Below are 19606 nucleotides of genomic sequence, written 5' to 3' on the forward strand. Positions count from 1 at the left end.
ACCATAGTGCCCTAGCTCTCTTATTTGCGTACACAGATGTTTAAGCTTCCACCTTCTGTATATATACTGCAGTTCTGCAAAATCCCCCAAGCCTCATTTTAAATCATACTTGCTAACATTTCACCCAAGAGTGTGTTTGAGTGTGGTGTTTTGTTGAGGGACGTGCACATTTGACACTTTTGTATTATACAGAAGTAATTTTGTCTAGGGAGCGTGTGCGTGTGTGTGTGTGTGTGTGTGTGTGGCCAGTGGAGGTTATGAATGAGCCACAGCTGCATGGCCCACTGGTCAGTATGGACAGCTGATGAATGAAGTGGAAATTATTAAAATAAACTGCTGGGTGATGCAGCAACATTCATGCGTCTGGCCTCAAAATCTCCCCATCGATATCTTCCTCACACATCTGGCTTTACAAAGATGCACACCCTGTTGATGCAACGGACACAAATATTTAAAACACCATAAGGTCACCAAGTTTGTTCATGCACTTAGCAGGAACTCCCACGAGATTATGAGTTGATGCTAATTTTGTGCGATTTCATATGAAACAGGCTTGCTTTGCATAAAACAAGGACAGATACGTGTGCTATAGAAGGGAGTGGTGGTAGCAACAGATGGACAGAGAGGTGACAGAGTGAGAGAGACAGGGCTGGTGATGGATAGACAGACAGAGAGAGAGGAGAAGAAAAAGGGCAGCGATAAGGACAAAGACATCAGTCACGTTTAGGGGTTTTTTCCCTCCTCCCCTTTGTGAGTGGACCTTGATCCAAGCCACACAGACTCTACTGTGTCATGGTGTGTGTGGCCCTGTGTCTGTGTGGGCCTGCAAGTGGTGACTGGACAAATCATGACTCAGCAGAAATAGAGCCACATAGAATAGAATAGAGCACAGCTTCATTGTTGAAGTAGGTTTCTTTGGCCTCACATTAGCCGCTATTCAGAGCACAATAGATCTGACTCTTTTCACAGAACATGAAGTATGAGCTAAGAAACCTGATTTGGAGTTTCTTTAAATACACTATGATACCTGCATTTTAAAGAACCTTTAACATGAGCTTGTGTAACTTTTCCTGAACAGCAGCCACTGCAGCCGCAAGTGCAGTTGCAACACAAATGCTGATAGCTTACAGTGGAAACCTCTTACAGCGATCACATCTGTTCAGGTCAAATTGATCACTATAAGAGGATGTTAATTATAACTTGTTTTTTTTTTCTTCTTTATTTTCATGCAGATTACCAGCTGCATCATTTGTTGATTTATTACATGAATATAGAAAAATGAAACAGACACCATCACTGTTTACTGAATTTCAGTGACTGTTTCAAAATACAGTGTAGCTGTATTAAACGTACTGTACAAATTAAATGACTGTAGGCTACTGTGTATAATTCACTTTATTGTATATCTTAACTGCAGTTCAAATTAGAATTAGGCTGTAGCCTAAAACAGTATTGCGCTGTTTCGAAATACACACAGGCGCTGGTTTCATTGCATTTCTACATTTTTAACAGGCATGAAAATAAATTGTAGGCTATCAGAGTTTAAAAACAAACATATTCATAAAATATCCATGTTGTCATGTATGAAAAGACCCAAAATGAACACCCAAGCTTTTTGATCAAAGTAAGCTACTGGTCATACCAGACCAAGTAACATTATAGCAGAATTAAGCAATGATACATTTTTCTGCATTTATTTTCATTTGTAAGAGGAAGATTGTGTGTATCTTCTGTCATGTCTTCTGTCACGTCTTCTGTCTCATTTCTTTTAAACATAGTTTTGCATTTGATGTGTAACCACAAAGGATTAAGTAACACATTATTTGAAATACAGTGAACTGAGCTCAAGAACAGTGGTCCAAAAGAAAACAAAAAACTCAGTCCTTGTTTGGTTGCAATGGCAACTTACTTACAGACTTACTTACTACTTATCAAGTAAACTCTTAATCTCAGTGATCAACAACTTTATCAACAATCTAAAATGTTTCAAACAGGCTCTGCAAGTAAACAGGAATAGCAGTTAATTCTTGCAAAAAGACAGTCTTAGTTTACCCGTTGCAGATGGAAACCTCACTTTATGTACTGTTAAAGGTAGTCAGATGAGCTTGGAAATGTGGGGCAAATGGCTCAGCTGAGGTGCGCTTTAACAAATCAACCAATTTGACTTTGCTGCATGTCATTTAACAATGTTCTCACACATACACATTCAAACATGTACTGTATGTGTGTGTGTGTGTAATTCACATGCATGTGTGTGCTTTCCTGCATCCTTGTGTGTGTGTGTGTGTGTGTGCGTGTGCGTGTGCGTGCGTGTGCGCGTGTGCGTGTGTGTGCGTGTGTGTGTGTTTGTGTGTGTGTGTGTGTGAGTGAGTGTTTCAAACACTTGCACTTGCAGTTCCTGTTTGGGGAGGTCCGCTGGTCCTGGCAAACAGTGTCTGGTCTTATCTCTTGTGTTTTATGTTCCTAGCGAGCCGGGGGCACAAGCAGCCCTTTGTGGCCAAGAGGTGGCTGGTCTCGCTCCAGACCGACCCATGCAGCTGTTCACCACTGTTCCATGTATCCAAGTGTGTACGTGCCTGTGTGTGTGGATACATGTGTATATGTGTGCCTGCATGCATGTATGTCTCTACTTCTAAGTGTGTCTGTATGCAACGCTTCGTGCATGTGTGTATTATGTATGTACTGTACATATGCTTGCTTGAGTAGTACTATACGGTAGCTGTATGTGTTTGCGTGTGTAGTTTGTAGTGCAATATTGCCCGCAGAGCCTACAATTCCTCTTTCATTTCATTTAGGAGATTTTGACAGCTCTTGTCCCGTCATTTTCTCTCAGTGACTGTGAGTGATCAGACTGCAGGTTGGGGACAGGCAGACCTTAACACACAGAGGCGCTGAGTATGAGTGTGGTCAGTAGGCCTGCATGTACGAACTCCTGCTGAGTATGTCGTCGACATACTCATGGGTCTCTTTTGCTTTTTCTCTCTTTCTCCCTCTCCTTCACCTGAACCCTGTTGACACCACCGATCCCCTCAGTGGAGGTTCACTGCTCGGTAACACAAAGTGTATTGTGCATGTGACCCACTAAGAACTACTAAAAGGAGCCATCGGTGAAGCCAGCACAAAGCCACGTGCTGTGTTGGCAGTTGAGTGTGGAGAGGGCAAGAATGTGGCCCCCAGACTCAGCTTCTGGTTATTCAGTGGAAGGGGGGGATATGAGGCATGGTTTTGGGCATTAATAATATTTCGAGACTGAAAAATAACCTGTGATCAGAGAAAAGTTTGTTTTTAAGCATTCCTAGCAACTACTATGTCTACTTTCATTTAATTTGATTTAATTTGTAATGGTGAACGTGCACAGCATCCAACTGCATCGCGTTCTGGCTGTGCTCCGGCTCAGTCGCAGCTCTTTGGCAGTTTTAATGTCAACAGGAAAAGTTTCAAAAGTGGAGCATGTTTACTTCAGCAGCCATTTTTATAATATAGTTTAGCATTGTTTCGCTGACATTTGGCATTCTCTATTATTTTGTTAACTCCCGGTAGCGCCTGTTACCAAAACCATGACTACTGGGGGCGGGCTGGACAAGCAGGCTTAAAAAAACAGAAGTGGTTTTAGACCAGTGCCCAAACCTAAGACAAGCCCAAGTCAGAAGATTTACAAAATCAAGCCAAGTCCGAGACAAGAGGAAAAACATCTCAAGTGACGGGCCTGGCAGCATAAGGTTTTTTTTTTTCCCTCTTCTCCTTTTTTTCTCCTCTGCATCTCACAGTTGCTCCCCAGCCTTAGGGAGAGACCAAACCATAGCAAACATGCAACACTTGTTGTACATGGTGACTAGTAAAAACATGCTGCTTCCACCCAAGTTCCCTCCCATTTGAAATGTATCGGATGAGTCGACCTCTCCCCTCCGTGGCCTTGTCACTTCCTCTTTCCAGTGGTGTCCCCCTCCAGAGGGAAGCAGTAGACGGGTCACAAATTTGGCAGGTTGAGCTGTCAGCACAGGTTTCATGGCTTAAGTGGGGTACGTGAGGGATTGGGGTGGGACGCACAGAGATGGCAGGACTCGGTGTGGGGTCACAGCAGATCTGATTTATTACTATTATCACTGTGAACTCTATGTTCTTTAACTCCATCACTCCTTCAGCTTTCTCCCTTTCTGTCTTTGTGTGCAAGTAGTTGTTCTCTGGACCATCAAGCCTTCACATACAGCTCACCTGCCATTCATGTCAGTATGCAGATATCATAAGCCCCTTTTCCACTGTGCGGTACCAGCTCGACTCAACTCACCTTTTTTTGGTTTTACATTGTGGAAAAGTTGTACCTGCTACCAGCTACTTTTTTTTGTTTTACCTCTGTCAAGGTTCCAAGTGAGTGATACTACAATGTGACGTGAAAACACGGCAGACTACTGATTGGTCAGAGAGAATCGTCACTATTCACATCATTCATTCAAATTTGCTTCTGAGAAGTTTTGAGGTGAGAAATCAACTGTGTAGATTTCGAATATTGACAGTTTGTCAAGCAGTGATGGCAGAATAAAAATGTGTTTGAAAGTTTTCAGAGTTGAGGAGCTCCGCAAGTGGCAGTGGGGGAGCTCGCGAGGCCAGCCAGCCACTTGTTCACAGAGCCCTTTGGGCCAATACTGGGACAGTATACTGTTTCAGCTCCCTTAGAAGCTGAAGTTGTGAGTGAAGTTCCAGTTACAGCCAAAAACAAATTATCATTATAAACACAAAACATGTGCATTTGATTGACAACAAGCACAAACTGAAGCAGTGCACATTATTTCTCATTATACATGAATAGTATCCATTCTGACATTGGTTAGAATTAAGAATTTTGCTAATGAATTTAGCTGAACATGTATTTTGGCCACTCAGTAGCTCCCCCTATACTCCCTCCCCATTCCATCCCACGATTGGTCATCATCCAATGTTAGTAGTGGTAGTAGTAGTAGTCAAAAAACTGGTAGCACTAGTACTAGTAGTATTCATATTATTTTCAGGCTTGGTTTGTTTGTTTGTTTGTTTGTTTGTTTGTTTGTTTGTTTACATAACTTCAATTTCATACACATACACCGACACAAACAACTAAATTGCCCATGGCCAAACACACACACACTGATAAAATTCTTTGTGATGTAATGTTTGTTTTGTTAGATCTATCTCTGTTAATGGTCTGTTAATGAATTAATTTAAAAAGAACATCTTCAAAAAAAAAACATGCTAATATTCAAGACACTGCCAGGGTTCTTTTCATTGGGCACATACCAGCTGAATATCAACATTACCCTTGTAGTTTCATGCCACTGTAGCTCTGTGGACAGCACCAATGTGTATTTACATTTTGCATTTTTTTATTTCACTGCAAGGTTCACTGGTTTTGGGTGGGGTTGTGTCAGAAAATGGGTCGGAATAGATCTAACTTGATTTTTTTATCAACTCCCCACAGACCACTGATGCTTTATTAGAGCCATCAGTTTCTTAGTTTAAGTCAAAACAAGAGGAGAGACAGTGTCTCTTTTTCTCTCTCAGAACAAATGATACTAACCTGCAAAAACAGGACAAGAATCCATGTCTTTGTCCTCCTATGAAATGCCTGCAGCTCTTCCCCTCTGCCTCCTTTCTCCCTGTCTCCCTCCTCTCTTTTCTTCGTGGTTATCTATTATTTCTTCTTTATCTTACCTTTATCTTTGATGATCTGAAACATCTCTGTCAGCATTGTGTGTTTTTGTGTGTTTATATTTCAGTGTGCCCTGACCCCTGTGAATGAACATCTGCCTGGTCGTGCTAGCGAGGGACAAACAGAGGGGGTGATTTCTTAACAGGCCTCAAATAAATCGCTTTACAAAGGGGAATGGGGAGGACACTGAGGTCTGCCAGTCATCAGATTCTTTTTCCAGTTAACCTGGGATTTGAAAAGATAGGTGAAACTCCTTGAACAAACGCTGAGGACACCAAAGAATTGAAAACTACTCAGTCTTTCCCTGGGTGGCGATGGGACGGGCTGTTTACTCAGGCTTTGGACTGACTCACAAATCAAAGAGTGTGTCAGAATGGAGAGATTAGGGAGCCAGAATAGGTTTGGGATACTACCTGTAACCTTGTGTCTTTGTTGTCACCCACCTGGATGAACTGGTAACATTGTGTAACACGCGCACACACAAACAGACACACATACAACAGAGGAACGTTCTAATACCCTGATAAAATGCAGCTGTTTATCTTCTGCTTCAGAACTGAAGATGCCCAGCAAAGGATGTTTGAAGCACTAATGAGTGTAGCATTGTTCATAGTGGGAGATTCCCCTTCCACTGAAGCATTCGGCTGCTCTCAGTGTGGCCCGTCCCAGCAGCTGCTGTCATTTCAGGACACGACACGGGCCTTAAAGCACACCATACACTGTCAGCACACTCATGCAAGGAGCTAAGGAGAGAGATAGAGCGATGGAAATACGCAACAACGATGACAGAGTTTCAAAGAGAAAGGGGAAGTTGCAGCTTCTCTGCAAGAGCTACGTGGTTTGTCATTCATCAACTGTAATGAATATTATCAGATGCCATCAGACAGGTTTGGATAGAATTACAACACAAAGCACATAGTCAAGTCAGGTTCTACTGAATAAAATTTCGTGGTGTAGTTGACTTACATTTGTTTATCAGGAAGCACGTAACTGATGTGCTCAGCCAGGAGCTCAGGTTTCAAAGACAAGGCTGGATAATGGAAGACGTTTAAAAAGCTATCTCAGACAATGCAGGATCTTAAGTCCTGGATGTCTTGCTCATCATTCATCTGATCCCATTTCCTGACTTCTGAAGATTGAGGGATCTAATTCAAACCTCTCTTCTTTTCAGCTGCTTTGTACTCTCACTGTATTCACTCTGGGGGAAAAAAGGAAATATGTGTTTTGACAACTTCACATTTCACTGGCTTTCATGCTACAGCTTCCCCGCCTCCCCTGCACCATCACGCCTTCACTTCTCTCCCACTCTTTGCGTTCCTTCAAGGTGAATTGAACCTTGTCTTACTGTTAAATGAAGCTCTGCAGGAACTCAGGAGAGAGGGGAGGGGAGGGGCATTAGCATTCAGAAGTGAAGGTAGCTCCCTGACCCGCCGTGGTGAAAGGCCCATAGGCTTTGCCGCATCACTCGCATAAGATGATCTCTTTGGGGAAAGCAGGAGATTACAACTGATAGGAAGGAGATTTAGCATAAACTCAATTGGCTCCTTTGTGGAATAATCCCCTATTCTCATCTAAATCATTGTGATGAGTGATAAGGCCTCAAGTGCACGTAGAGTAATGTATTAAACTTCTGTTCTCACGTTACACTAAACTAATATTGTGAGATTTAGTTTCATGTGATGAGACACACTTTTGCAGTATTGTGAATTTATATAAACTTTTTGTACAGCCGGGTCCTGGAAAGTCACATGCACTTAAAGGAAAGGATGACACATCAAAAATTTCTTTGCACAAAAATCTGAATGTGTCAGAGCTTATTTAATCTGAATGTCAGTAACAGGAATTTCCGATTTGTTATCAGCATTGTATCAAAATTGTGACAACTTACTGTTCAAAGAACGACAATGCTTCAATGTGTGATCTTTGAAATGTCGTCACCTGAGATCATTAAGCTTCATCACTCTGACTGTCCTTGTATATTATTCCGTCTAGGAACGGGATCCTATCAATGGGATATGCTCAGCCTCAGGAGGTGATCTCAGGTAAGATTAATAATTTGTTTGTTTTTATTCATGTGGGCAACTGCTTGTCCATTTGCCTTATTTCTGTGTTTCAACTCGCTGGATCTGAAGCCAAATAAGCCTGAATGATCATATTCTGAATGAGTCACGTACTCTGTATGAACAGACACAAGATATGTCAGCTGGCCCTTGGCTGGGTGTGTGTGTCTTAAGAAAATGTGCATTGTGTATCCTGAAACATTACCCAGCTCTGTAATAGAGATACAGATGATGCATTCCAGGAAAGAATCAATTAGGTGTTTTGGAAATGCCTCCAGAAGACAGTATAGATTTTCTTTGTTAATACCCCTGCTACCATCTCTGTTAACAATAGATCATGGCACGGCTGAGCTTGTAGTTTTGTTTTGATTGAAACCAGTCTCGCTGGCTTGTCTGTCTTGCGCAGGAGCCTGAATAGCTTTGTTCTGCCTGCTTACAGTCTTCTTCTGTCATGGTTGTTTCTGAAAGAAAAAAACTTTATGAGGGAGTAGTGGAAATGTTTGCTCATTACACAACAAGTGATCTTACTTTAGAAATGAAACTTAATGTAGCTGGGATTAGTCTACCTACAGTTGACAGTGATGTTGACATTTGTTTCACAATTGCATGTTTGACTAATGTCATAGTGGTCTGATTTACCCAGTTCATGGCTGGTGTTGTGCTCCATTGAAATGCACTTGTTCTCAGACTTGCTGCAGGTGTGTAAATCCCTGATAATGGGAAATAGAAGAAGCTTTCAGTGAGGTAAAGGTCAGCAGAGAATCTATTATTGACCTTGTTACTGTCATTTTCAGTATCACAATGATATGATACCACTACTGTGTCTTTCTGTGCTATTGAAACCTCACAAGCATAGATTCCTGTAAATGTTAGCTTTAGGTGGTTTCTCTGCTTCTATCATTTTGCACATAATGACTAAATTGCTTTTTAAATTGCTAATCAAATTTCCTTTTGCTGTGAAAAGTTACAATAGAGTGTTCTCACATGGTGTCAAATACATGTTTAATCAAATGTAAGGTTCATGTGAATGTAAAGTATGTGCTGTATTGGTCAGAAAAAAATGAGAAGACCCTGATTATATGATAACGCCCTCCTTTTGCAACACTTGCTTTTGACTTCCTGAAGATGAGGCTCTGAATAAAAAAAAATGCACAGATGTACCACATTTGATATATTTCCAATGCATAATCACTTTTTTTTTTTAAATGCATAAATAAACATAGCTTAGTCCTTAAAAATAATCTAAAGAAAACTGTAAACATGACAAACTACAGCCTAATTGTATTTCCACCTAAGAGAATAAGCATGAAACATGGCAAATCAGTAACAAACCATTATCATCTCGTGTGAAAGCAGCAGGTGGAGATGCCTTCACAAGTTACAAGTGCTGCTGTCCTCCTCTACACCGACTAAAGATGCAGTGATAGTCAGAGCGTGTGAGATGCATGCATAGCGACAAATTAAAGTCCGAAACACACCAACGTCACAACGCGCCCGCGGGTTATGAGGAAGCAATGTGAAAGAGAAAAGGACAGTTAGAGTGTCAAAAAAAGAGACTGTTGGATGTTTAATGACACGACTCCAGAGAAAGAAGAAAATGTATTTTTTATAAATCTACTGTAAATGCTTAAACAGTTCGCATTGGCATGTGACCTGTCATTTGATCCAATTTTACATGTGTACATGTATGCATGTATGTGTATGTGTACCTGTATATCATATCCACCTTCAACATGTACATAATGAGAATAGTTTACTCTTGCATCCTTTGCACTCTGATTACTGCACTATTTGTCAATATTTCTATATTGTTTTGTTCATAATGTGTATATTAGTGTTGTCTACTCTGTAGTTTGTGTCGGATTATATTATTATTTTATTATTGTATAAGTAAGCACATCGTGAGCAATGTACAATCCTGAGTCAAATTCCTCATATGTGTACACATACCTGGCAATAAAACTGATTCTGATGATAATAAATACATTGATGGCACTAAGATCAACGTCATCAAAGATCAACTCACCTTTCATAAATGTGCACATTAATTGGGAAAGACTTGATTGTCATCACTCCTTTCACACTGTACCTCACTGTACGCTTTCTCAATGCTAATTGGCCACAGTCTGCGAGAAAAAAAAATGCATACAGTGAAGTCCAGTGTGGTGGAGCATTCCTTGGTCAAGTGACTCGACGCTTTTGACATGTGGTTGGCTGTTCAGCGCTTGTGTTCACAACGTTTGCCTGTGAGGATTAGTGCCGTGCAGCTGCTCAGCTCCTCACAGCTGACCAAAACTGAGACTATCGGGACAGAGGTGGAGCTCGGTGGAACTCTTTGCACCAGTCATTCAACCACTCTCACACACCTATTCATTCACAAACACTGCGGTGACTTATTGTCATTGGGAGGTGCAACCAAGCTGTTATTGTGCAGATTAATTGTAAAAATCAGTAAGAGATTTGTCCCAATTTTTGAATAGTCACTAAATTACAATAAATTTATGTGACAATCTACTTGTCTTAAAAAATATAATATTTTCCTTTGTTTTAATGTGCAGCTGCAAGTACCTCATCACTATCAGGCATCATTAAAATGTGTATGGCACATTCAGTAGGACTACTGTGAGGTGGGCTAGATGCTCAGGTTGCAGGTAAGGTAGGTTGGTAGGTAAGTTTATTGTCACAATATAACAAGTTATATAGTGAAATTGAGTTTTGTAACTCCCTTCTGCTACATAGCAGACAATACATTAATACAGAATCAATTATGAAAAATGGTAACAGAAATAGCTGCACATTTATAACAATCAGTTTAGTGTTTCCCTTCAAATTTCTTTCAGCATCAGTGATGCATGTCCATTGTGTATGAGCTGTATTCATGCACTTTGGAATAATTATAATTTCAGTGTTTTCCCTAAGTTTGTAGAAGACTTAAAAGGTACAAGGTAGATTTATTTTAACAGCTTGTAAAGTGAAATTGAGTTTGTCTCTCCCTTCTCCTACGTAGCAGACAATATACAGTAATACAGAAGCAATTATAAAACAGAAATAAACTGTATTCAGTGGAGCAGGGCTGAGGATGAATTATAATTTTAGGAGTCTGATAGCTTGGGGGGGGAAAGCTGCTCTGCTGTCTGGTGGTGTGACAGCAGAAACTTCTATATCTCTTCCCAGAAGGCAGCAGGGTGAACAGGCGGTGGTGGTATGTCCGCAAACTTCACAACGGGGATGCAGTTGGACGTGTATGTATTATGTAATGTATTGTGCTCACTGCTGCAGAGTAAATATAGACTGTTTACAGTCTGAATGCCTCCACAACATCTCGCTACCATCCTTTATCAGCAGACAGACCATGGGTTACCAGCTACATACTTGACTACTCTTGTTCTTTGCGATCTTCAAAAAGTGGTAGAATAGTTGCGCTGGTTTTCACAATTATTTAAATTCAGGTATAGAAGATTTATCTAAATAGAATGAAACCTCATGCTGACTTCTTCAGTATGAGCTTCCTTATTTATTGTTTTCACTCGATTACCGTAGGTATGATCAATGAGATCCTGTCTTCTGGGTTAGGCCCTTGTTTTTTTTCATGTTCATGTTGTAGGGCCAAACAGAGGAAACATCTGCGTTACTGCTGTTCTAACTGCTCAAGATCTACACACACACACACACACACACACACACACACACACACACACACACACACACACAGGCAGGCCTAGTGGTTGGGCCTGCCAGAGGAAAAGTGTTACTACACAAAGCACACATGCATTGATACTTATGCACACACACACACACACACACACACACACACACACACACACACACACACACACACACACACACACAGATGCTGCCTGTCTTCCTCTCATCCTCATCCTGTCACAACCACTGTGCAGTTTGTCCTCCACCCCACTCTCTCTGCCACCAGGACCTGACCTGACAGCTGCTCTGGCAGCCAGATCTATCAGTCCCATTTTCTGTCTGTCCTTATATTCGTCTGTCTGTTCTCTTTCTGTTTCTCTGCCTCCAAGCTACCATTTCACAGACTGGGTAAACAATTTTGACTTCCCCCAAACATGTGAAAGTGCACCAAATATGATATTATGATGTAGTAACACACATCAGGCACGTGTCTGTCTGTTATCTGCCACATTGAAGTCCTTACAACTGTTGTTGAATGTTATTGAGTATTCGACTTTGGTGCAAAACTATCATATCGGCATGTTCATTTCAATGAAAATAGTTGCTTACATTTTTCTGGGCAAAAAAACAAGCACACTCTGGTACAGTAAGAATATAGTAGTTGGCAAGATAGCAAGATATTTTTCAAAAACAAAATCAGTCTTAAATAGTCTGTAGATAATGTGCTAAAAGAAATATACAATGCAGTGCTTCAACATAATTATTATTTTTTTGGATTCATGGTTTAAAGGCGCTATATGTAGGCTAGTTTTTTAATGAAATCACTTATCAATAAATCACTTTTTTACTGCATGTGAAATGTATTGTGATATTGTGCTTTAGTGGGCTTACGTGACCCACATAATATACAATAATGCAACGTAACTGCGCAGGACAACAACACAGGGGAAGACCCATTCACTGCAGTAACATTACTTACTGCGGTCTAATTGTTATAAAGTGTGGTAACAGTCTCATTTATAATATTCAGTCTAGCTCACTGACATCTCTAATACACATCTAATACATTTAGCTGTGCTGACATTGCTGAGCCTCCAAGATAAGATAAAGATAAATAATGTTAGTTACTGAAAAGCTGATAAAAATATTACTGTAACGTTGCAGTTGGAGTTTACCTGAGTTTCCAGCACTTTGTGTGAAGCTGTCTCCTGGTGTGTTGACCTCTTTGTGTCCTTTGTTTTTATTTTTTCTGTGCATAGTGTATATTCTGTAGGTCACTGATAGATGTGTTCAACAAAACCCTTTATCCTGCCTTAGAGATGTCTGTAAAATTATTTGAATGTTCATTTTCTGATCTGCCACCACAGGGTTTGGTTAGGTTTAGGCAGAAAACGTACTGGGTTAACAGCACTGAAAGATTTTGATTGGGGTAGGAAAAATGCCTTGTTAGGGAAAGTTCATGGTGATGATTAAAAGTTAATGTCAATAGGAAAGAGTATATTTGAACAGTGGTCTCAAGTGCCAAAGTCACATCCATCCACTCTTCTTGCTATAAGGATTTGCGGTATTACAGTATTATACAAACATCATGCTACTTCCATATTCTGAGACAACTTTCATAACTCACATGGCCACTAGAGGTCCTTGTCAAGTAATCGCAGGTCATCGGCATTCCAAGAAATGACCGCTGCTGTTTTTCAGTATCAATAAATTGTGTTTAGACAGATCGACAGCACTTACGAAGAGTAAAATGACCAGAGATCAGGAAAACAGTCCTAGGAAGGGGAGGCTGCAACGACGTTTTTTGGTGCTACAGTGGATTAGGCTCTGACTAATGCCTCGTAATCACTGAGACTCAGAAATAGCCCTTGTTTGGGCCCTTTCAAAATTTTAGAATAATAACCCTCGTCACCCAAAAGGGAAAAGGCAAGGTCTGTCCTTCCCAGAGATTATGGTGGGAAGAATCGATGACTTCCTCCATCTTTCTCCCTCAGGGACAGGGGGACAGCGTCTCACTGGTATTAATAGTAGTCCTCTGATAAGCCGGCCCGTACACTGCCTTGTGGTGTCACAGCCTTTCGTCTTGTTGTGAGAACCTCTTGTTATAGTATCAAAAAACTTATAGAAAATACATTTCCTTGTCTCACTTCCTGTTCTGTTTTTGCTCCCTATGCTTCACTGTACATCACAACCTTTTTACAGTACAATGGGGGACACTTGAGTGTCCCATTAGGGGACACTTGACACTGCGTCTTTGACAGTTTTCTCTTCAGCTCCGTGTCGGAGCTGTGATGCTGCCCGCTGCCCCAGAGCCGTGTTACTATTGGAGCCTTGTGTCGTAAAATACTGGGAGCAAAGGTGATATGCCCCTCTCATTGACACGGCCGTTACCCTGAATGGTAGGTTGTATGTTTGCCTCAGGGCCAGACGAGCCATTCACCCCAACACACTGGTCACAAAAGGAGCTGTAAATGCAGGCGCTCAGCTTTTCGATTAGCTCATTGTTTCTAAAAGCACAGGAAACATCATGTAACACTTTAGTATGTCGTTACAGAAAAGAGCGCTGGACTGGGAGAAAGTTGTTTAAAAAAAACAGTTTTTTAAAGACTGACGCAAAGACGTGAGTACAATTACAAAACAATAGTGTGGTTAAATTGAGAAGTGATTCGTGCACCATTGAATTGATTCTTTTTTTGTTTCTTGATTTCTCAAAGAGTTATTTTTTTCATTCTCAGCTGGTTTGATAGCCTCAATGCCCCAAATAGGTTCTCTGAAAGGAGAGCATGGGAAAAATAGCTGTCGTTGTGGAAACTGCTGGGAAAAGGCTGAGTTCTCATTGGTACCAGTGCAAGGCATTGTGGGATGTGAGTGAGCTGAGAAAGAGTGTTTTGCTCCCTCTGAGAAGGAGGAAACATGGAAACATTGACACAAAAAGCCCCAAGATTAGACCAGACCAGGCAGAACTAACTCACTGCAGTTTATGCTCTGTTGGCTACACTTCACTGGGAAGATGAGAAGTGGATGGTCAGTGATAGTGGTAGTGAGTGTGGTGAGGTGGGCAGGGTGGCCACTCTTGTTTCACAATCGTCTGCTCCAGCCGATTTAAAATCCCCTGACGTCGGCACGAGCAGTGGCGGCCTGCATACCGACATACCAGGCTGATGGCTGCCGGCCCATTAGCGAGACCCAAGTGGTGGAGCCCACCCAGGGCTGCCGACCCTCTCCTGCCCACCTTCTGCCTTCCTGCCCAGCCCTGGCTCTGGATCAGAGGCAGGTCGCACGTCGGGGGACAGAGCTAATGATGGCCGCAGCCATGCCATCCCTTTCATGCCCCAACCCGAGAGTACAATTTTGACTAATGCTATTTCCTGCAGATAAGATGCAAAAAGCTCCTTTTACTTCTTTTTCCTCATCAGAGGTTTGGGAGGTGAGGGGAGGGTGAGCAGTGGCCACATACGTGATTAAGTCCGTGCTCTGTTTCATCATCAGCTGGTTGTGTGTTGCTCAGCTCCACAGCAGCTACCATGCCTGCTATCACATTAATTTAGAATATAAGAGAAGTCATTTAATAAAGTGGAATCAGTGGAATGAAATAAAGATTGGCCACTTCATGTGCACTGGACCAAATCTAGTTATCCATATCGAACCATTTTGCCCTTCATCAGTCCCTAAGTGGCTTAATCAAGGCTTTGTTACATGATTATTTTACTCACCCAAGACCTTCTAAATTGTTTCCAGCTTAAAAGGAGATTGTTGGAGATATTCATGCTACATGGAAATGGTCTCCTGTTTTGCTGCTCTGTGGTCACACATTGTCTTTCCTCGAGACACCAGATAAGAACACTTGCAGTCAAAACATGGCTGAAAAGTCACAGACAGACTGATTTTCACTGTTAAATACCTAGAATTTTAAAAGAAGCATATTATTTCAAATAGATCGCTGGATCTAATGTCCAAAATGCATCCAAACGTTATTGTGTTTTCTGCTGGGAATCAGCATCACATCTCAGGAAATGTTTTGGGGATATAAATTCCTTTTTTGTTGTTGTTGTTTTGATTTTCATCTGTATTTTATTATTATACTTGTTTTATATCAGATTGTATCTGTTTAATTTTTTATTGAAATTGACAGTACATTTCTAGAATCCTTTTAAAAAAATTAAAAACTGATGAATTCTACATGACCAAACCTTAACAAAGACAACATATTAGAGGATTTTATAACAAATTTGCCAGTCACTCACACACACACATATATATATATTTGCCAGCTGCCATTATCACTTCTGAAAATGATACAGCCTGAGCTGAAGGAAGTAAAAACCACCACATGGTCTCTTGGCATTTACTAAGTTGCATCTTTGATCTGTACCACAGCCCTTGGTATGCTTTTGCTGTAATGGTTTAGTCATTCAATGCTGTGTACTTATCTTTAAAAAAGCCTATGTCTACCTCTTAGAAAGAAAAATGCAAAAAATGTGTGTCTTGTAGCTTCAACAATCTACGTCATATAGAGACATGCCAGCTTAGTACAGTGAGGGTGATTGTGGATCCATTTGGCATTTGGTATAATCTCTCTGCCTGTCTCTGTCTCGCTCTCTCTGTTTAAGGACACCAGTGTCGTCAGAGGGGATGTGTGATGGCAAGCAGGGTCTGAGCAGAGCACACACATCGGTCCACGTGCCCCTCTGATCCCAATCATTCATAAATTCAGAGATTTGTATCCGCCATCCGCCCTACAGTGTCTGTTATCTTTGCCCCCCACCTCCCTTTGGCTATTAGGGAGGAATGAGATGTCACAGTACATACGCACACTCTCACATGTCTGGTGGTGATGACAACCGTCTGTCTCCTCCACTCATCTTGCTCTGGCATCTCTGACATATCTTCTAACGTTTTTGTCCATCATTAGGGCTTGAGCATAAAAAGTGCCAGGGCACCAACGCTCACTGGCACTGAAAGTTCCAGGGAGCATAAGGATTATTAATATTCTACTATGGAAATGCATTTTTGAGAGGCTTAGGATGCCTAGAACTCACGAAAATTTTCCCACACTTCAGAACTTGCGGAATTTACAAACTTCTGTAGTGATTGGGCTCAGTTCAGTGCTGCTTGCAGCCTTAATTTGGTTTTGACTTGACCGATTTCACCTTTTATATTAAATATTCTTTCAATAGGCGACATATTCATGTCTAGCTTCAGTTTTTCATATTCAGTTTACCCTCTTTCTCTTTATCTCCACTTTCTCACCATGCCTCCCTGTCCCTCGGCCAAAAAAAAAAGCAGTGAAATTTCCCCTCAGTCATTTAGCCCAGATTCAACACTGCAGGCAGGCAGGCAGGCAGTGTAGAGGCTGTAACTTACCAGAATGTAAATAGAGCAGTGTTTTTCACATTACTTCACCGCTTATTTTTAGTAGCTGAACAAGAGCAGGCAAGGGTGTGCCTTTTCAAGCCTCGACTGTAAGTCTTATCAGCTGAATACACAGAAAAAAAGGAGAGAAATTATAAATCAAACAAAACAATAATGACACAATACAGGAAGTGATGTGTTGATTTATGGTTTAGCTTTTAACTGTACTGGCAGACAATACTGGGCTATTTTTTTTTAAACAGGGAAAGAATGTTGTCTCACTGTCTGTTTTTCTCTTTCTCTCTGATGCACACACACTCAAGGTGTAATACATTTTCATTTTAGCTTGAAAGTTTAGTTTATTTTATCAAATCATTTGGTGCTGTATTTATGCAGTCTTAAGTGATCAGCAGCAGAGGCCAGGCTTCCGTCACTTGGATTTTCCTCTCAGTGACACCATTAAAAGGCAGATTACTCAAATTGTTTGTTTGCATAGTATGGTTTAATATCATGTATTCATGACAACAAATGCACTTCCCTAGAGCTGTCTAAGCACAAGCTGAGACACACATCAAATCAGCAGTTTGCCCAAAGGCTCCTTAGCGGCGTTCTTCAGGCATGGCTGCCAGCCATTCCTCGATTACTGGTCTGCATTTAGCTCATACCTTCCCTTTACTTCCAGGGATCAAACCAGTAACACCAGTCTGTTTTAGCAGACACAGCGCCTGCAGCAGTGGGGAATCTAAGTGAAGGACACTGGCTGTGTCTCACTGCCTCTGTGCCTGGCAGTCTTCCTCCCAGCCACCCCTCTGCTCACACCAGGAAATGTCTTTTTCCAGCTCATTCTCCAATGCACTTAATTCCTCCCTGCTCTCCAGCGACAACGCCAAAAGCAAAGGAGATCTACTGATGGCAATTGCTAGCCCTATTCTAGCATTTAGTCTTCCCCCACCACTTTTACACTTTGATTTTCCTCTTTCATAAATTGCATACGCTGCAATGACCACATTAGCACTTCATGTGCTTGTCACATTCGGCTTTGGAAATGAGACTACAAGGCGACATCTGCAAGCTGATGCTCTGGGCTGTTGCTCACATTGCATAGGTGAGCTACTGTTTTCTCAGCTGAGCAGAGGTCGCGCAACTTTTGTCACGCAAAAATGGATGAAAGCAGTCTGGGTTGAAGTGTTTTTGTGTATTTGCATGCGCATATGTGTCTGAGTCTGTATGTAAAGAAAGAGGTGCTAAACCCTCCATGTTCAGCTCAGTCACTGAACATGATGACTCAGTTGAATTTCCACTGAGGTAAGCTGTCACTCTCTCATGAACAGTGAACTCACAGAAGCACTGAGTCACACATACACACACACACACCATCTAATGTCCCCAACTAGTTTGCAGGTCAGATAAGATTAAATATTTTTAATGGAGCCATCAGTAAATACATCAGACCACAACTCTCTCCTTCTCTGTGATGATCTTGGTGCGCAGCCATAGAGGCACATACACATAGACACACACACACACACACTTGTCCTTGGCCTTGTCCCTGTCCAAACAGCACTTCTATAGTGAGAGGCTCCAATGGAGTGGATCAGCTCCAGCTAAGACACCCTTTCACACTTCCTCCCTCCCTTTCTCCAAACCCTCCATCCTGTGTGACCGCAGGGTCTTCCTTCCTTCCTTCCTTCCTTCCTCCTGACACAGAGGCCTGGGGGAGTCGCAGGGGAGTCAGGATGGCCGGATGTGCTCCGATCAGACTCACAGACAGACAGACTGACAAGGGGCAGACATGCCGATAGGAGGATGCTGCTGCTGCTGCTGCTACTGTGGACTTTTCTTCCCATCCGGAGCCACAAGGAGAATGACATCATTCCTGTTTTGACAGGACAACAGGAAGGTGGAGGAAGAGGAGTGGTGTGTGTGAGAGAGAGCATGAAGGAGTATGAGAAAACAAAAGGGAACACAAGTGTTGATCAGAGCTATGACTATGCCAGTGGAGGTGTATTTGACCACAGGTCCGCAAGAGACTTTGATGTGCCCCACAGAAATGTGTATGTCCAAAAACATATTTTTCCCACTTTTCTCTTCTCCTCCTGCTGAATCTAATAAAGCAATAAAATCAATTACGTGAATTAAGACTAGGACCGGATGTGTCTCACAAAAGCTCTTTTATACTTCAGTCTCAAATACAGCATAGAGTTTGCAGGCGCAGGGCCTGCGTCTCACACAGGAAGAGCCTTGGCTATACAAAGAAACCTCATGTCTTAGTGTACAGCTCTGTACCTGCAATCTCTTCATACAGCAAGATTCATAGAAGCTTTGTAGTTTTGTAGAGCACTTCTTCTCAATACAGTTTATCTCCTCTGCAAGACAGCTATTTCCTCCATCATTCTCTGGGGGGAAGAAGAGAAGAGAAATGATGGCAAGTGGCTGAAAGAGCAGAAGAAAGAGAGGAAAGAAAGACAGAATGAAAGAAAGGAGGAAGGAGGATCACAATAATAGCAATCTCTCTTCTCTCCCTTCCTCTATTTTTTTTTTCTCAGAAGAGGATACAGTGAGTGCCAGCTGTGCTCTGCTGCTGCTGTACACTACACACTACTTCAGAGAAGTGAACCTCACTGCACTCCATCCACCCCATTGAACTGCCAGCTCTGGTAATCAATTCTGAGCCTTGTGCTGTCACTGCTGGCCTCTGGACACAGCAGCTGGCTGCAGGAAGACAAGCACTCTTCCATAGACTCTGTCCACTGATCAGCTGCACCCAGCTGTCTAGCAGCAGCCCTGCTATTCAGAGCACTGCTGCTGCCGCTGGTGAGGAGGGCCTCTTTCACTGCTGTCACCGTCGCTGCTGACTGGAGTCCCCTTC

The 19606-nt window shown here is 41.9% G+C and overlaps 1 protein-coding gene across 1 annotated transcript in view; it reads left to right on the plus strand.

Annotated features, from left to right (window-relative positions):
* ccnd2a (cyclin D2, a) overlaps positions 1-19606 on the plus strand; it is a 167814-nt gene that overhangs the window by 97631 nt on the left and 50577 nt on the right. The window contains exon 3 of the mRNA XM_038706516.1: positions 7673-7722. The gene's annotated coding sequence lies outside the window, so the exon portion shown is untranslated. The remainder of the gene's footprint in view (positions 1-7672; positions 7723-19606) is intronic.

Source organism: Micropterus salmoides, unplaced genomic scaffold (genome assembly GCF_014851395.1).
Source record: "Micropterus salmoides isolate LMB-PRFRI ecotype aquatic unplaced genomic scaffold, ASM1485139v1 Ms_hic_scaffold_8, whole genome shotgun sequence".
NCBI lineage: Eukaryota > Metazoa > Chordata > Actinopteri > Centrarchiformes > Centrarchidae > Micropterus > Micropterus salmoides.